General features: G+C 41.9%; 1 non-coding gene and 1 pseudogene across 1 annotated transcript; both read left to right on the top strand.

Moving 5' to 3' along the window:
• Positions 1-8,740: 8,740 nt before the first annotated feature.
• Positions 8,741-8,847, top strand: LOC123845087 (U6 spliceosomal RNA). The gene has a single exon (XR_006790932.1). It is a non-coding gene; the product is annotated as a U6 spliceosomal RNA (small nuclear RNA).
• Positions 8,848-10,563: 1,716 nt separating this feature from the next.
• LOC135364309 (large ribosomal subunit protein uL6-like) lies at positions 10,564-14,143 on the top strand (annotated as a pseudogene).
• The last annotated feature ends 5,436 nt before the right edge of the window (positions 14,144-19,579 follow it).

Below are 19,579 nucleotides of genomic sequence, written 5' to 3'. Positions count from 1 at the left end.
ACCTCCATCAGTAGGGTGCACCACAGTCTAAGTGGGAACTCTGTTTTCAGACAATCCTATTAAAAGTTTCTCCTTAATTGGAATCAGCCCCCAGTGCTTCCCACCTGTGAGCCTGGCCATATGCCCTCCAACCTGACCAGAGGAAGGAGCCCCTCCTGGCTCAAAGAGAGCAAGAGTTTGTGTAGCTTTTCTCTGGACTGTCCATTCATGGTTGTGTTACTGCCCTTGCCTTCCTCTTTCTATTCTGCCACCAACTGACTACTTACACCAAAGTTCAGTATGACCTTGTATTGGTTTCCCATAAAACAACATAAAGATCATCTTAAAATTCTTGAGGTCAGAGTCTGAAATGGGTTTTACTGAGACAAAATCAAGTGTCAACAAGCATCTGGGAGAATCTGTTTCTTTGCCTTGTCCGGTTTCTAGAAGCCATCTGTATTCCTTGGCTTGTGGCCCTTTCCTTCATCTTTGAGGTCAGCAGTACAACGTCTTCAAATCTGTCTCTAACGCTGACCCTCTGCTTCCTTTGTCACATCCTCTGACTGACCTTTCTGCCTCCCTCTTATAAAGACCCATGTGATTACACTGGATCCACCTGGATAAATCAAGATAATCGCTTCATCTCAAGATCCTTAACTTAATCACATCTGCAAAGTTCCTTTTACCATGTTAGGTAACATATTCACAAGTTTGGGGGATTATGATATTGGGGAATCATTGTTCAGTCTACTATGTTCTGTTGTCTGGCTCTCAAAGACTAATGTCCATCCCACGTGCCAAACCTTCACTCCATCCCATTTCCCCCCAAAGTTTTAACCCCTTAAACATCAACGCAAGTTCTAAATCTCATCAGCTCAGAAGTCCCATATCTCATTATCTAAATCATCTAAATTAGGTATGAGTGAGACTCTGGGTATGATCCATCCTGGGGCAAAATTCCTCTCTATCCATGAATCTGAGAATCTCATGTGATTGTGGTGTGGATTAGGGTTCATGCATACAAACTCAAGAAACAAATGATCTAAACCCAGAATACAGGGCTTGTTAGGCACTGGATAACACTTAGAGGCACTTCAATTAATTTTTTAAAAGATTTTATTTTAGAGCACAAGTGGGGTGGAGGGGGGATGAGGAGCAGAGGGAGAGGGACAGGCAGACTGCACTGAGCACAGAGTCCTATGCAGGGCTCGATCCCAGGATCCCGAGATCATGACCTGAGCCGAAATCAAGAGTTGGACATTTAACCAACTGAGCCACCCAGGTGCCCCAAGGCATTTGTTTTAAAAGGAAGAAAATGGAAGGCAAAAAGGAATCACTGATTCCAAGCAATTTTGAAATCCAACCCAGACAATTCCACTAGGTTTCAAGGCCTGGGAACACAGGTTTTCCCTGGTCTCTGAAAATACAGTGTTCCTGTGAAACTCTTCATAAGCCAAAATGGTATAAAGAAGCACTTCCCATTAATTTAATATGGAAAAGTTTTTGAGCATTCCCAGAACCCCTCCTAGGCTTTTCTGATACCTTAGGACATATATTGCTAACAGATGCCCAAAATAAATCAAGATAAAGCACAGAGGTTCACAGACACAGTTCCAAGCTATGGTGGCTTGATGCCGAGGCTGAGCGCAGTTCCTCGGGAAGGCGCTAGGTGGCGACGCTCTTGCCGCTTGGGGCGCACCCTGCCTCTAAAAAGGCTCACGGCAAAACATACAGTATGCCAATTTTGCTTTTTTGCCTTTTTAAAAGCAAAAATCTTTGGGTTTCTTTTGGTTAGTGAAAACGGTACTAATGTAGATCTTTCATAAAAGGCAAGTGGCGTAAGGCAAACTTTTGAAAATTAGGGGATACCCACAATCCTCCCTGCCCTTGAGCTCTGCCCTCTGGACATGCTCCACGCCCCACGCCCCGCGGAGCCATCATTCCTTTTTCCTGAAGGGTAGCACATCTTTACAGTTGAGTAACATGTAAGTGGCCTGTTTCCTGCTTGTGGGATTTTGAGGAAACTCGGGAAGCCTTCTTTAATTTCCTCTTCTCCTTTTCATCCTTGCTGGGGGTGTTTTTGCTGATATAATATCCTTAAGAACCATGCGGGTCTCCTGTGAATGTCACAGGGGTTCACTTCATGAGACAAGAGATTCCTCTACAGATCTTTCCGAAATAATGCCATTTTTATTCCTGGCTTCTGCTGAGAAAGCCGAGGGGATCCGAGAGTCCTGTGCCAGATCTCTTCAAAGAGCACTCTTAACAACAAAGTACTCTGATCTTTTGATCTCTTCCAGGCACTAGCAAAAGGTTGTCCAACCACAACCTAGGCTCTCTCTCTATAGTTGGGTTTTTTTTTTTTTTTTTTTAAGATTTTATTTATTTATTTGACGGAGAGACAGAGACAGCAAGAGAGGGAACACAAGCAGGGGGAGTGGGAGAGAGAGAAGCAGGCTTCCAGCTGAGTAGGAAGCCGGATTCAGGGCTCGGTCCCAGAACCCTGGGATCATGACCTGAGCCGAAGGCAGATGCTCAACGACTGAGCCACCCAGGCGCCCCTAGGCTCGCATGCTTTCCTGATAGTGAAATCCCTAATCTTAGCACCTGTTGATATCTAGATTTTCCCAAATTACCAAGTCCTGGTTTCTTTTTGCTTAACAGTCTTACCTCAATTTGTCTCTCTTGTTCTATACTCTTAGCTTCAAGGGATGATGAGAAAGCAAGTTTCTGGCAAAAGGAATGAGGTTGTCTTATTGGCTTTTGTACTAAACTTTAATCATCCCTTGGGGTTTGGGGCAGGCCCTGCTTCACCGAGCCTGTTGTCTTCTGAAAGAAATCAAGGTCTATAGGAAGAAGTGGGGGGGGGGGGGGGGGACGGGGAAGGCTGTGAGTTTAGCAGCAGTCCAGAATATATGATTACTGTCCTATTGAATAACCAAAATTGCATTCACATCTACCGCAAAGCTAGTAGACTCAACGTCAACAAAACTCCAGAGGTATGTATATATATATATATTTTTTTTTTAAAGATTTTATTTATTTATTTGAAAGAGAGATAGCGAGAGAGAGGAAGAGAGAGCATGAGCGGGGTGGAGGGGTACAGGGAGAGAGAGAAGCAGGCTCCCTGCTTGATGTGGAGCTCGATCCCAAGACCCTGGGATCATGACCTGAGCCAAAGGCAGACGTTTAACGACTGAGCCACCCAGGCGCCCCCAAGACACACCCTTTTTAAAAGAATATTTATTTATTTTAGAGAGAAAGAAAGAGCACACATGTGCATGCTGGTGGGGAGGGGCAGAGGGAGAGTATTTTCAAGCAGACTCCACACTGAGCATGGAGCCCCATGTGGGGCTCCATCTCATGACCTGTGCAATCATGACCTGAGCTGAAACCAAGAATTAGACCTTTAACTGACTGAGCCACCCAGGCGCCCTAAGGGTTCAGTTTAGTGGCTTTTAGTGTGTTCATAGAATTGTATGACCATCACCACCACCAATTTTAGAACATTTCATCACCCCAAAAAGAAGCCCACAAGAAAATTTTGTGCCTCAAAGAAAGTAAAAGGCACTCATAGAATGGGAGAAAATATTTGTAAATCATATACCTGATATGGGTTTAGTATCCAGAATATAAAATGAACTTTTACAATTCAACAATGAATTGTTTATTGTTTTAAATTTTATTTAATTGAATTGAAAATGGACAAAATAGGGGCGCCTGGATGGCTCAGTCATTGGGCGTCTGCCTTCGGCTCAAGTCATGATCCCAGAGTCCTGGGATCGAGTTCCACATTGGGCTCCCTGCTTGGCGGGAAGCCTGCTTCTCCCTCTTCCACTCTCCCTGCTTGTGTTCCTGCTCTCACCACCTCTCTCTCTGTGTCAAATGAATAAATCAAATCTTAAAAAAAAAAAAAAGAAAGAAAATGGACAAAGTATCTAGATAGATATCTCTCCAAAGAACATGTAAAAATGGCCAATAGGCACACTAAACGATGTTCAACATTATAAATCATTAGGGAAATGCAAATCAAAATCAAAATGAAATATCACTTCATACCCACTAGGATGTGACTTAATTTTTGTATATAGTGTAATGAAAAGGTCCAACTTCATTCTTTCCCATATGGAAATCCATTTGTCTCAGTATCATTTGTTGAAAAGACTCTTCATACCCAATTAAATTGTCTTGGCACCCTAGTCAAAAAACAGTTGACCAATATAGAGGAATGAATTGTCTGATACGTAAATTATACCTCAAAAAAACTGATATGCCTCTAAAATAATCAACTATTATTATATTTCATTTTTAAGTTTTTATTCAGTTTCTAGTTATTTAACCTACAGTGCAATCTTGGTTTCAAGAGTGGAATTCAGTGATTCATCACTTACAACATTGACTACTATTTTTAAAAAGAATTTTCTGCATGGGCCAGATGTCATGCTGAATGCTTTAAGTTTACTTAGATTTTGTGGGATTCATCTTCTTCCCTTTCTTGAGAACTTTCTCGTTCTTTCAGCCTCACCAGTAGGCTCACTAGCATCCTGTTCATCATCAGCCACCACATTACATACAGAAATTCTACAAACTTATCACCTTGTTCTCAGTAACTCCAATCTCTTACCAACTCCTGTGGTCATCTGAATGTGCAAGACTGGGCCTATAACCTTAGCCAAACATTCAGTTTTTTGCTTATTCTTGCTCAGCTTTCCCTTATCTCCCCCATGGCAGCTAAACTGAAGCTTTCATGTCTTCTTCAACCTCCCAACCTGATCTGAACATCTCCCCCAAGACCCTGGAAAACACTAATCTACTTTCTGTCTCTATAGGCTTGTTTACTTGATATTTCATATACATGGAATCATGTAATATGTGGCCTTTTGTGCCTGGCTTCTTTCACTCAGCATAATGTTTTCAAGGTTCATCCACATTGTAGCATGTATCAGAATTTCTTTCCTTTTTATGGCTGAATAATACTCAATTATATGCACATACCATATTTTGTTTAACCATTAATGATAGATATTTGGATTGTTTCCACTTTTTGGATTATGAATGGTGTTACTAAGAATGTATGAGTTTAACAAAAACCTCTTAATAACTAAATTCCCTTCAGTCCTACTTGACCTCGCTGACCTTCTAGACAGTGCTGACCATTCCTTCAAGAAATCCTTTTTTAAAAACTAAATACAATATGCCACAGTTTTAAAAGTAATAGTAGCATATTTTAAAAAGATTTCATTTATATGAGAGAGAGAGCATGAGAGCACAAGCAAAGGAAAGGACAGAGGGAGAGGGAGAAGCAGACTTTCCACTGAGCATGAAGCCCAACACAGGGCTTGATTCCTGGACCCTGAGATCATGACCTGAGCCAAAGGCAGACACTTAACCAACTGAGCCACTCAGGTGCCCAAGTAATAGTAACATATTAAAAGGATTATACACCATGACCAAGTGAGATTTCCCCCTAGAGTGCAAGGATTGTTCAACATATAAAAATCAATCAATGTAGGGCACCTGGGTGGCTCAGTTGGTTAAGCGACTGCCTTCGGCTCAGGTCATGATCCTGGAGTCCTGGGATCGAGTCCCGCATCGGGCTCCCTGCTCAGCAGGGGGTCTGCTTCTCCCTCTGCCCTCTTCCCTCTCGTGCTGTCTCTCATTCTCTCTCAAATAAATAAATAAAATCTTTAAAAAAATAAAAATAAAAATAAAAATCAATCAATGTAATATAACACACTAACTGAATGAAGGAAAGAAACCCCATATGATCATTTCAATAGATGCAGAAAAAGCACTTGACAAAATTCAACACCCATTCATGATTAAAACACTCAATAAACTAGAAATAAAAGGAAACTAACTCAACATAATACCTATATAAACATCATACTCAAGGGTGAAAGATGGAAAGCTTTTCCTCTAAGATCAGGAACAAGATAAGGATGCCCTTCAACATAGTCCTGGAAGTCCTAACCAGAGCCATCAGGCAAGAAAAAGAAATAAAGAGCATCCAATTTGAAAAAATTATTTCTGTTCACAGACAATATGACCTTGTATGCAGAAAATCCTAAAGATTTCACCAAAAAACTGTTAGAAGTAATAAATGCAGCAAAATAGCAAGATACAAGGCATCACACAAATATCAGTTGCATTTCTACACACTAACACTGAACAATCCAAAAAAGGAGGAACATTTATTTACAATAGCATCAAAAAGAATAAAATACATAGGATTACTTAACCAAAAAGGTGAAAGATTTGTACAATTAAAAACATAGAAAACACTGCTGAAAAGAAATTGAAGAAAACATTAAAAGAAAAAAGGAAGATATCCCATGTTCATGGATGCTGAGTAATCTATAGGTTTAATGCAGTTTTTAAAATCAAAATCCAAATGATGTTTTTAGAAAAATAGCAAAGCCCATACTAAAATTCACATGGAGTCCCAAGGGACCAAGACAATAGTGGGGGAAAAAAAGAAAGAAAAAAGTTGGGGATCTCAAACTTCCTGATTTCAATACCTACCACAAAGTTACAGTAATCAAAACAGTGTGGTACTGGCATAAAGACAGACATATGGACTAATAGAATAGAGTTTAGAAACAAATCCTCACATACATGGTCCAACAATTTTCAACAAGGTGCTAAAACCATTCAGTGGGGAAAGGTAGTCTTCAATAAATGGTGTTGAGAAAACTGAATATACATGTACAAAAAATGAAGTTGGACCCTTACTGAACACCATGTTAAAATGGATCTATGACCTAAATATAAGACCTAGAACTATAAAACCCTTGGAGGAAACCACAGCAAAAAAGCTACAGGACATTGAATTTGGCAATGATTTCTTGGATATGACCCAAAGGCATAGGCAACAAAGGAAAAAAATAGATTGACCTGATGAAAATTTAAGAATTTTGTGTATCAAAAGACACTAGTGACAGAGTAAAAAGGCAACCCACAGAATGGGAGAAAATAGTTGTAAATCATATATCTGTTAAAGAAATAATATCCAGAACCTATAGCTAACTCTAACTCAACCACAAAAAAACAAACAACCTGATTCAAAAATGGGGAAAGGCCTTGAACAGACATTTCTCCAAAGAAGATATACAAAAGGCCAATAAGCACATAAAAAGATACTTAATATCACTAATCAATAGGGAAATGCAGATCAAAACTACACCCAGTAGGATGGCTACTATCAACAACCAGAAAATGGCAAGTGTTGACAGTGATATGGAGAAGTTAGAGCAGTTGTGCACTGTTGGAGGCAATGTAGAAGGACATCAGTCACTGGATTTAGGGCTCATCCTAATCTAATATGACCTCATCTTAACTAATTATATCTGCAAAGGCCCTATGTTCAAATAAACCCACTGTTACGGGTTAAATTGTGTCACCTCCCCCAAAAAATTTTTGAAAGGAAAAATCATAGAAACAAAAAGTTTGTTCTTTGTGAAGGTTGACAATATTGATAAACTTTTAGCAAGACTATCCTAGTCTGTTTAGGTTGCTATACCAAAATGCCACAGACTGGATAGCTTATATACAACAGCCCTAGAGATTGGAAGTTTCTTATAGCCCTAGAGATTGGAAGTTCAAGATCAGGGTGCCAGCATGGTTGGATGAGGGCCTTCTTCCGGTTCACAGACTTGTCGTTGTATCCTCGCATGCTGTTAGGGGTGAGGTTGCTCTCTGAAGCCTCTTCTTCTTCTTTTTTTTTTTTTTTTTAAAGATTTTATTTATTTATTTGAGAGAGAGAACATGAGAGGGGGGAGGGTCAGAGGGAGAAGCAGACTCCCTGCCGAGCAGGGAGCCCGATGCGGGACTCGATCCCGGGACTCCAGGATCACGACCCGAGCCGAAGGCAGTCGCTTAACCGACTGAGCCACCCAGGCGCCCTGAAGCCTCTTCTTCTATAAGGGCTCTACTCCCATGAATGAGGACTCTGCCCTCATGACCTAATCACCCCCCAATGCCCCACCTCTTAATACCATCACATTGGGCATTAGGATTTGCCATTTGAATTTTGAGGGAACACAAATCTTTAGACCACAGCATAGACTTACACAGAAAAAGAAGATACAAATAATGAAAATCAGAAGTGAAAATGGGAACATTATTACTGAGCTTATAGAGATAAAAGGGATTATAAGAGAATACCATACGTAGTTGTGCACCTACAAATGAAATAACCTAGAAGACATGGAGAAATTCTTTGAAACACACAAATTACATAACTGGCTCAAGAAGAAAATCTGAACACACCTCTAACAAGAGATTGAATCAGTCATCAAAAATCTCCCAACAAGTCCTAGACCAGATGGCTTCACAGGTGAATTCTACCAAACATTTAAAAGAATTAACATCAATCCTTCTCAAACTCTTCTGGAAACTTGAAGAGGAGGGGGCACTTCCTAACTCATCCTAGGAGGCCAGCATTACCCTGATACCAAAGCCAGATAAAGACATCACAAGAAAAGAAGATTATAGCTTAGTATCCCTTTTGAATATAGATGCAAAAACCCTTGACAAGATGTTAGCAAATTGAATCTAACAACACATTAAAAGAATTATTCACCATGACCAAATGGAATTTATCCCAGGAATGCAAGGATGTGATTCATCATAAGAAAGTCAATCAATGTAATACTTTAATAGAATGAAGAAAACAAAAGCATATCTTCATCTTGATTGGAGCAGAAAAGGCACTTGATAAATCCAACACCGTTTTATGATAAAAACTCTCAGAAACATTATATTCACTTTAACAGCACATATACTAAAATTGGAATGATATAGGGAAAATGAGCATGACCCCTGAGCAAGGATGACATGCACACTTGTGAAGGATTCCATATTTTTGCCAACTATACTTCAATTTTTAAAAAACTCTCGGGGCGCCTGGGTGGATCAGTCATTAAGTGTCTGCCTTCGGCTCAGGTCATGATCCCAGGGTCCTGGGATCGAGTCCCGCATCGGGCTCCCTGCTCCACGGGAAGCCTGCTTCTCCCTCTCCCATTCCCCCTGCTTGTGTTCCCTCTCTCGCTGTCTCTCTCTGTCACATAAATAAATAAAATCTTTAAAAAAATAAAAAACTCTCAGAAAGGTAGGAATAAAGGGAAATTTCCTCAACATGATAAAGGGCATTTATTTAATTACACAATTACAATAATCTTTTTTATTGGTATTGTAACACATTGCCTTATTAATAATTAAGGCATTCTGAATACACCGTATCTCAATGTGGACAAAAAAATTTAAATATTGATTATTTGCTAGATAAAGGGCATCGATGAGAAATCCACAGTTAACATCATATTCATAGACTGAAAGTCATCCCCCTAAGATAAGGAACAAGACAAGGATGACTGCTTTTACTGCTGTTATTCAATATTGTGCAGAAAGTTCTAGCCAGAGCAATTAGACAAGAGAAAGAAATAAAAGACACCCAAATTGGAAAGAGGTAGAACTATGTCTGTTCATGGATGGTGGGATTCTATATTTAGAAAATCCCAAAGAATCCACCAGAAAGCTGCTAGAGTGATACTTTGTTACAGCAATCCTAGAAAACTAATACAGTCACATTCTGAAGTCGTGCGTAGACGTGAATTGGGGTTCGGAGGAGACACTATTCAACCCACTACCCTGGGCTTTCAGATTCCTTTACCAACATTCATTCTTCCATTTCTGATCTGAAGATCATCCTCCCAGACAGGTGAGATGGAAATAGGAAGCTGCAGGCAGCTGGTCACTGTGTTCTTGTTCCAAACACACTTCAAAGCCTCTTGTTACCATTTCAGCCTGTTTTTGTGTTCCCCCCCCACCTTGCTCTTTTATTGTAAATCGGGTCTCTCTTTGGCACTGGACCTTTTTTTCTGCTTCGCGTCTACTCCAGCTCAGCCAAAACGACCCCCCTCCCACTCATTTGCGATTCCCCCAGTAGAATTCATACTGAGGTCTCCAGAGCCACCTTCCTCCTTAGACCATCTGAACTCCCTGAGTTTACATTCCAACAGCAGCTCACTTCTGGGTCATGTCCTAGAATTGTATGATTCCTGCCCAATATTTGAGACACAAGGTTGTCATTTTTGCTAAGGAAAGGGTGTATTGTGGGAGCAGGGACCTAGTTGAGCCCGCATCGGGCTCCCTGCTCCGCAGGAAGCCTGCTTCTCCCTCTCCCATTCCCCCTGCTTGTGTTCCCTTTCTCGCTGTCTCTCTCTGTCAAATAAATAAATAAAATCTTAAAAAAAAAAAAAAAGTTCAAGACATCCTAATTCCCTGGGTTATTTTTTCCTTCTTTTTTTAAAGAATGATTTATTTATTTGAGAGAGAGGGAGAGTGAGCGAGCACCGAGCAGGGGGGAGGAGCAGAGGGAGAGGGAGAAGCAGACTCCCTGCTGACACAGGGAGCCGGATGTGGGGCTCGATCCCAAGACCTCGAGATCATGACCTGAACCAAAGGCCAGGGCTTAACCAACTGAGCCACCCAGGCGCCACCTCCCACCCTCCCCCACCCACGGAGTGAACTCTTAAAGAAAAAAAAAAAGCTTCTGGGCATTTTTTTCAGGGATGGGAGGAGAAAATTTAATTCTGTATTTGCTGTAATGTTCTAATCTTGAAAAAAATGTATGAAGTCAGAGAGCTAAAAACGCTGATTTTAAATTTTGAATTTCACAGAGCAGAATTACAGTATAAACACATTTATTTTAAAACAATAAGAGGCAAAAGACCACATATATAATTCCATTTACATAAAACACCTGGAATAGCCAAATTTATGGAGACAAAAAATAGATTAGTGGCTGCTTAGCACTAGATGGGCGGGACAGAAGTATAGAAAGCAAAGAGCACAGAGTTTCCTTTTGAGGTAATGAAAATATTCCAAACTTAATTGCAATGATGGTCACGCACATCTGGTAATATACTAAAACTATTGTGTTGTACACTGTAAGTGGATGAATTATGTGGTATTTGAATTATATCTCAACAAAACTGTTTAAAAAAATAAACATTAGGGTGCTCTCTTTGCTGAACGCACTGTGAGAATGAAGACCATTTTCAGTAACTAGACTATCTACATTCCAGAAAATGTCATCACCCTGAAGGGACAGTTACTGTAAAAAGCCCAGCAGAATCCTGTGGAGGGATGTCATCAGTGTAGAAATCAGCCTCCTTGGAAAGAAAATTGAGAGGCTCTGGCCTGACAAACAAAGAGGAACTGGCGGGGGTTCAGGCAGTCTGTAGTCAAATATAGCACATGAACAAGGGTGTTCCACTGGGTTTCCATTAAGAGGAGGTCTGTGTGTGCTCACTTCCCCATTTATGTCTTTATTCAGGAGAGCAGGTCTCTTGTTAAAATCTGAAAATTTGGGACACCTGGGTGGCTCAGTTGGGTGAGCATCTGCCTTCAGCTTGGGTAGTGGTCCCGGGGTCCTGGGATCGAGTCCCACATCGGGCTCCCTGCTTGGCGAGGAGTCTGCTTCTCCCTCTGCCCCTTACCTGGCTTGTGTTCTCTCTCTGATAAATAAATAAATAAAATCTTTTTAAAAATCTGAAAATTCTTGGATGAAAAAAATCTATCTGCTGGTTCAAATGAGGCCAGGTATTGCTTGGTCAGTATCTCAAGCCCAGAAAGTTACTGGCATTGAACTTGTACAAATTCACCTTCTTTGATTCAGCAAGCTACAACAGTTAATCACCAGGACATCAGAAAATTTTTAGATGCTATCTGTCTCTCAGAAAGGAACCGATCAGTGGGCTAGTGAAAAAGGTCTGAGGTTGTCATCTAGAGAAACAAGAAGATGCCAAATGAGTCCCAAGACCTATTTGAGGTATTGTTTAAATGCAATAAAATTTATCTATTGGAAAAAAAACAAAAACAAAACAGGAAGTCTCGGGCACCTGGGTGGCTCAGTCAGTTGAGTGTTTGCCTTTGACTTGGGTCATGATCGGGCCCCGTGTTGGGCTCCCTGCTCAGTGGAGAGTCTGCTTCTCCCTCTCCCTCTGCTCCTTCCCCTGCTCATGCTCTCTCACTTGCTCACTCTCTCAAATAAATAAATAAAATCTTAAAAAAAAAAATAGGAAGTCTCAAACTTGTGTTCTGATCAGCTGAGTATCCTGTGACTTGCTAGTTAAGCTCAAGGCTGTGACCATACAATCTTTGCAGGGACATTTGGTGTTGCTGCACCCCACCACAGGGGGAAGCATACTCTATTAGTACTTTCTGTCCTAGACATCAGAAAGTCCTTTGGATGTAGGGTCATTTGGGAAAAGAAGTGAATGTGCCATCAACAATGGTAAATGCAGTCTTGGGTGTATTACCTTGAGTAAGTCATTTTACCTCTCTGAACCTTAATTTCCACATCTGTAACAGAGACAGAGCCATTTTACAGTCTTTCAGAGCTGTAAGGCTCCCTTCACAGAGTGCCTGATCACAGGGATTGCTATATCACTATTGTCATCGAGCAATAGGAATACAGCGGGCACCCCCACACACCCCAGGTGCCCCAGTGATGCTCTGTATGTTCTCATCTGGGGGGCAGGACCCATGGGATGGAGATCATGGAGCAAAGAGAGGGATCAGTTGCCAGAAAGCCATAGTCCGGCTAAACCAAGACAGCCAGGACTCCAGTGCAGGCCCCCGAGTACAAACGTAGTCACAGTAGCTGTCCCAGAAGAAGGACAAGGGAGAGGTTCCTTCTGACTGGGAGGAAACAAAAGAGCTGGCATCCAAACCAAGCTTAGAAAGATGACCCGGAGAACAGGACAAAGAATGCTAAGCCTCCAAGACAAGCCTGGGAAAGTACTTCTGGGCCCAAGAGGCAGGTGTACAAGTTGGAGCGCACGGAGGGATGGGAGAGACACCCAGAAAAGTAGCTTAAGACAGACAGACTGACAGTCACATAGCAAAGTGACTCTGTGCTTCAGATGTACAAGAACGGTGAATAAAACACAAAAAGAGAAAGACCCCGAAAGATCTCGTCAAGATTAAAGTAAGTGAGACCTCTTTGCGGACCAGACACAAGCGGAAGGGGTGGATGGGGAGCCCCAGGGCCTGCCCCTGGCTCAAGGGCAGAGCTCGAGGCTGAGGGCTTCCATTTTCCCTTCCCTGGGGTAGCAGGAAGTACAAGCGCCCATGGGTACAACCCCCCTGGAGAGCCCTCAAGATGCCCAGTGAAGGGGGAGATGAACAGACCCTCCACCCTGCAGCTCCAGGCCTAGAACACGCCCAGGCACAGTCTCACATGTGAGCACAACGTCAGGAGTCATCTGAGGAACGTATGTTGCGGTGTTGATGGTGAACGTGAAGAATGGAAACAGCCTAAGTGCTGAATAGGGTAAGGGCAAAATCAGCGGTGGTGTATTCGCACGGTAGAATTCTCTCCAGCAATTAAATGCATGAGCTAGAGCTATATGTACCAGTGTGGACAGATCTGGCCAAAGCGCCTCACGTGGCTACGTGTGGTTTCCTGGGGCTGCCAGAGTAGACTCCTCTCCCAGGGACGGATGTTGCTGTCAGTGAATGGTTATCCGGTCCACCACAGGTATTCAGGGAAAGAAATGAGCGGGGTCACTTCAGACTGCGGCCAGTGTCAGGGATAAATCAGGGAGACGTGGAGAGGGTGCTAATTTATATCAGGTGTATTAGAGAAGAATATTCCATGCCCCTTATACCTCTCGTTTAAAATCATCTTCTGCTTTTCTCCTTCCCGTATGGTCGGTTTTGAGCTCTTTTCTTTAGGTGGTGGTGGAAAGCTGATATTGGGTCTTGAGAATGCTGCAGGAGAAAAGGGGTTTCAGGAAGAGTATGTCTCCTCTTTCCAGCAACTGCAGATGCGGAGACGCCACTCCATGTCATAAAATTGGTTCAAAGAATCTTACCTAAATGAAGTGTGGGAATTGAGAATATGTATGAAAGTTCCATCCAGAACTGAAACTTGTTCTGTTTTCTGTTACTAAAAGCTGTGCTTGGAAAGGAGACACTGATTTATAAAGTAACATGAGGAATCTCAAAAACATTATGCTGAGTGAAAGGAGCTAGACACAAAAATCATCCTGTATAATTCTATTTGTGTGAAACTCTAGAGAAGCCAAATCTAACCTATAGGGACACAAAGCAGATCAGTGGTTGCTTGGGGCCAGGGGTGAGGGTAGGATTGACTGGGAAGGGTCAGAGGGATCTGCCTGGAGTAGTGGGAAAGTTCTATATTTTGATAGTGGTGGTGGGTACTCAGGTTTGTACATTTGCCAAGTCTTATGAACTGTACACTTAGAATGGGTGTGCATTTTATTACAGTAAACTATACCTCCAGAATTTGTTTTAAATAATTTTTTTAAAGATTTTATTTATTTATTTGACAAAGAGAGACACAGCAAGAGAGGGAACACAAGCAGGGGGAGTGGGAGAGGGAGAGGCAGGCTTCCCACTGAGCAGGGAGCCCGATGCGGAGCTCAATCCCAGGACCCCGAGATCATGACCTGAGCCGAAGGCAGACGCTTAATGACTGAGCCACCCAGGCGCCCCTGTCTTAAATAATAAAAAAACAAACAAACAACAACAACAAAAACTGTCCTTGGAAGTATTTCTGAAAGGTGGGGGAAGAACTTTTTAAGACAGTCGAAGTTTAGAGACTATTTTTAGATCTTGTAGAAATAATCTCTAATCTCTAAAATACCTGTTACTTTAATTGTTTGTTGTATTTCATAACTGCTGCCCTGATGTTGATATTAAAAATAGCAGGGGCTCCTGGCTGGCTCAGTCAGTAGAGCATGAAACCCTTGATCTTGGGGTTGTAAGTTCGAGCCCCACCTTGGGTGTAGAGATTACTTACAAATAAAATCTTTTGGGAAGCCTGGGTGGCTCAGTCAGTTAAGGAGCAACTCCTGGTTTTGGCTCAGGTCATGATCTCAGGGTCACGAGATTGAGCCCCACGTGGGGCTCTGTGCTCAGTGGGGAATCTGCTTGAGATTCTCTCCCTCTCCCTTCCCCTTTGTCCCCTCCCAATAAATAAATAAATAAAATCTTTCAAAAAATAAAAAATAAAATCTTTTAAAAAACTCAAAGAAAATAATTGAAATATCAAGTAACATCTCTATTCCTAAAAGATGTAAATACTTGTATTCATATATATATTTGTCAACCCTGAGGATAAAAACTGACAGTTCCCTTTTTCTCTATATATGTATGAATGTATAATAAAACCCATAACTCTGTCAATTCGTGTTCAAACGTGAGTTTGAAAGTCTTTGAGAAGTGGTACTACAGAGTGACTACAAGTATAAATCTGGAACCAGATTGGTTAAGTTTAAATTCCACCTCTGCCTGTTATTAGCTCTATGGTATTAGAAAAGTTTCTTAACTTGGCTGTGCCTCAGTCACTGCATTAATAACATGGGAATAATAATAGCATCTACTTCATAGGGTCATTGTGAGAAGTAAATAAGTTAATACATGTAAAGCACCCAGCATGTGGCACATAGTGTATCAGTCAGGTTAGGTTAGTTATGCTGTGGTAACAAACAGCTCCAAAAGCTCAGTTGTTTGAAACAATAAAGGTTTATTTCTCACTCCTGCTACACATCCACCACAGGTTAGAAGGGGAACACTGATCACCCTAAGTCACTCAGCAACTCAGGCTGATGGAAACTTAATTTTGACTCATGTTTCCATGATCTGACCAAGTCAGGAAAAAGGGATGTGGCAAATTAGACACTGGCTCTTAAAATTTCTGCTATTTACATTCCATTTAGTAAAAATAGTTACATTGTCATACCTAACTTTGGAAGGGCAAGACCATGTGTCTAGAAATCGGGAGACCCAGGGGTGCCTGGGTGGCTCAGTTGGTTAAGCGACTGCCTTCAGCTCAGGTCATGATCCTGGAGTCCCAGGAACAAGTCCCGCATCGGGCTCCCTGCTCAGCAGGGAGTCTGCTTCTCCCTCTGACCCTCCCCCCTCTCATGCTCTCTCTCTATCTCATTCTCTCTCAAATAAATAAAATAAAATCTTAAAAAAAAAAAAAAGAAAGGGGGAGAACCGGAAATATTTGGTGACCAGCACTAATGACTACCATGGTTAGTTATTATCATTGCATTTTGAAGTAGGTAGAGGAGGACTTAATGAGGAGGTGACATTTTTGCTGAGGTCCGAATGAGAAAGGAGAAACTATGGAAGAAATATGTGTAAAGTCTGTAAGGCAGGAATGGGCTTGAAGTATTTGAGAAACAGAAAAATGGTTCAATGTTTGGAGAATGAATGAATGAGAGCTAGCCGGGCTGGGTCACACAAGGCCTTGTAGGTTGTGGTAAGGAGTTTGAGTTTTATTCCAAAGTGTAATGGGAAACCACTGGAAGGTTTTAGCCAGGTGACATGGTATAATCTTAATAAAGACCATTCACTGTGGTTGCTCTTGTGGGATGGGTACGTATGGAAAAAGGGAGATCAGTCCAGGTGAAGATGCTGGTTGTCTGGACAAGGCTGTAGCAATATAGTTGGAAACAAGTAAGCATAGGCAAGATTAATTTTGGAAGTAGAGCTGATAGATTGGATGTGGAAGGTGAGGGAAAAGAAGGAATCAGTAACTCCTAGGTTTCTGGCCTCAGAAACTGAGTGGTTATGTTACCCGAAACTGGGTTCATCTCTTGGTGGGTGTTGAGTCAAAAGACACAACGAAGCCAAAGAATAGGAAAAAGCAGAGTTTTTACCTGCAACAATTAAAGGAGAACATCAGGGATATTTCCCAAAGCAGTGACTCCTTGAACAAAACTGGGGCATTTTTAGGTCAAGGGCACATACATATTTATGAAGAGGCTTGTGCCATGGGGGATTCAGCATGGAGGTGGGGCAAAAGTCATGTTTAGGTGACAGAGTCCAGGTTGAAGTCACAGGGCCAGCAAGGGTCACCATCATCAATTCTCTGGCTCTAGCTGGTCCGGTATCTGAGTGCTCAAAAGGGTTCAGATCCTGCAAAGATAACTCAAGAATGTTTATCGGGTCAGTCTTCACACCTTTGAATCAGAGCTGGGAGTTTTATCATGGATTTATTGTGCCTGATATGATCACGCTGTCCCCAACAGTGGCTATTCGTTCTTACATTTTTTGTTCCCTTAAAATCTTCTCCTGGGGTCTATTCTTCTGCAATTTCAACATATGCCAGGAAGCTCTGCAAGAAATGTGCTGTGGGCAAGTAGTGCTTGTGAAGCATAGATCTCAAGATGGCTGGGGGCCTAAAAAGACTTTTCTTATGTCAAGAAAACTATGTCTTGTCTTTATTTTTCCAGAGACCTCTAACTCCTTCTGCTCACAGTTACTGAGATGGAGAATTTTCCCGAAGTAGAAACTGAGTGGGAGTGGGGTTTTCCAAATCAAGACTTTTGGTTTTCCCCTGTTCATTTTGAGATGCTTTTGGATATTTAAGGGTTGATATCAGGCAGTACTTTGATATATGAATTTGGAGCAATGTGGAGTGGACAAGGCTGGAGATGTAAGCTTAGGGGCTGTATTAGTTGTCTATTGTTGCATAACAAATTACCCCAAACCTAGTAGCCTAAAGCAACAAACATTTTATATCTCACAGTTTCTGTTGGTCAGGAATTTGGGAGTGGCTTAGTTGGGTAATTCTGGTTTTGGGGCTCTCATAAAGTTGCAGTCAAGGTGTTAGCTGGCGCCGCAGTCACTCGAAAGCTTGATGGGGCTGGAGGATCCCTTTCCAAGATGGCGAACACAGAAGGCTATTGGCAGGAGGCCTGAGTTCCTTGCTGGCTATTGGCAAGAGGCACATGCAACACCATAGGGTACTTCAATGTCCTTCAGGACTTGGCAGCTAGCTTCTCCAGCAAGAGATCCAAGAGGGAGCAAGAGACCGAAACCACACTATGACCTAGTCTTAGTAGCAACATATCATCATTTCTGTCATCTTTTCTTTTTTTTTTTTTAAAGATTTTATTTATTTATTTGACAGAGAGAGAGGCAGCGTGAGCAGGAACACAAGCAGGGGGAATGGGAGAGGGAGAAGCAGGCTTCTTGCCGAGCAGGGAGCCCGATGTGGGACTCGATCCCAGGACCCTGGGATCATGACCTGAGTCAAAGGCAGACGCTTAACGACTGAGCCACCCAGGCGCCCTCTGTCATCTTTTCTTGATCTCACAGACTAACCCTGATATGATATGGGAGGAGATTACACAAGGACGTGAATCTCAGGAAATTTTATCATTATATAAATAGTATATAAAGCCATGAGAATAGATGGGATAATTTGGTGGGGGGAGAATATAGATAAAGAATGCTAGGACACTCCAACGTTTAAAGATCAGTCAGAAGAGAAGGAGCCAGTAGAGGAGGCTAAGAAGAACTGGTTAGTGAGGCAGGAGGCAAAGCAAGAACATGGAGCTTCACAGAAACCTAGGGGAGTGTTGACTTGAATAACCAAGTCAAAGGTTACGGAGAGTAAGAAGACTGCAAAGTAGTATGGATCTAACAACACAAAAATAATTGGTGATCATGCCAAGAGCAGTTTCCGTGGAGTGTTAACCCTGACTGGAGTAGGTTGAGAGTAAAAATAATGGAAAAATCTGGCAACATTGAGCACAGAAAATCCTTCTGATAAGTTTTGCTATGGAGAGGAACTCGGGATCAAGGGAGAACACTTTTCATGATAAGATATCTAGAACATGCTTGAGTGCTACACAGAAATGATCCAAAAGCAGGACAAACACTGTCAATGCCTGAGAAGGAGGGGTCACTGAGAGGAAGTCCTTGAGAAGGCATGAAGAGATGGGATTCTGAGCCTACACGGAGGGGCTGGACTGTGATGGGAACAGGCGCAATTCATCCAGGGTAGTAGGAATGCAGGCAGAGAATGTGGTGGCAGCTGTAAGGGGGTGGGTAGATTTGGTGGTGGAAGGAAGGTGAGGGCTTCCCATCTTAGAAAGGTTTTATTTTATTTTATTTTATTTTATTTTTTATTTATTTTATTTTATTTTATTTTATTATTTCTTCCTTTTCCTTCCCTTCCTTCTCTCCCTTCCTTCCTTCCTTGACTTAAAACAACAAAAATTTATTACCTCACAGATCTGGAGGCCAGAAGTCTGAAATCAAGGTGTTGGCAGAGTTGGTTCCTTCTGGAGGCTCTGAGGAAACATCCATTCCGTACTTCTCGCTTAGCTTCTGGCAGCCGCCAGCAATCCTTGGCATTCGTTGGCTTCTAGATTCGTTACTCCAATCTCTGCTTCTCCCGTTTTCTTAATGAAATATAAGATGAAGGTTTACAATAAACATATGGATCATTAGATTTTTAATTTACATTGTGATATAATGAGAGTTTTGACATTTTGAAGCTTCTGCCAATCTTTTCCTATTTCTTTTTTTTTTTTTAAAGATTTTATTTATTTATTTGAGAGAGAGAATGAGATAGAGAGCATGAGACGGGGGAGGGTCAGAGAGAGAGGCAGACTCCCCGCTGAGCGGGGAGCCCGATGCGGGACTCGATCCCGGGACTCCAGGATCATGACCTGAGCCGAAGGCAGTCGCTTAACCAACTGAGCCACCCAGGCGCCCTTTTCTTTTTCTTTTTTTTTCCCCAGCTTTATTCCCTTCTGTT

This window comes from Mirounga angustirostris, unplaced genomic scaffold (assembly GCF_029215605.1).
Source record: "Mirounga angustirostris isolate CCGP_5_RB_7025 unplaced genomic scaffold, mMirAng1.0.hap1 SCAF_5, whole genome shotgun sequence".
NCBI classification, from domain to species: domain Eukaryota; kingdom Metazoa; phylum Chordata; class Mammalia; order Carnivora; family Phocidae; genus Mirounga; species Mirounga angustirostris.
Note: the sequence above shows the minus strand (reverse complement) of the source record. Positions and strands in the feature narration are given on the sequence as shown.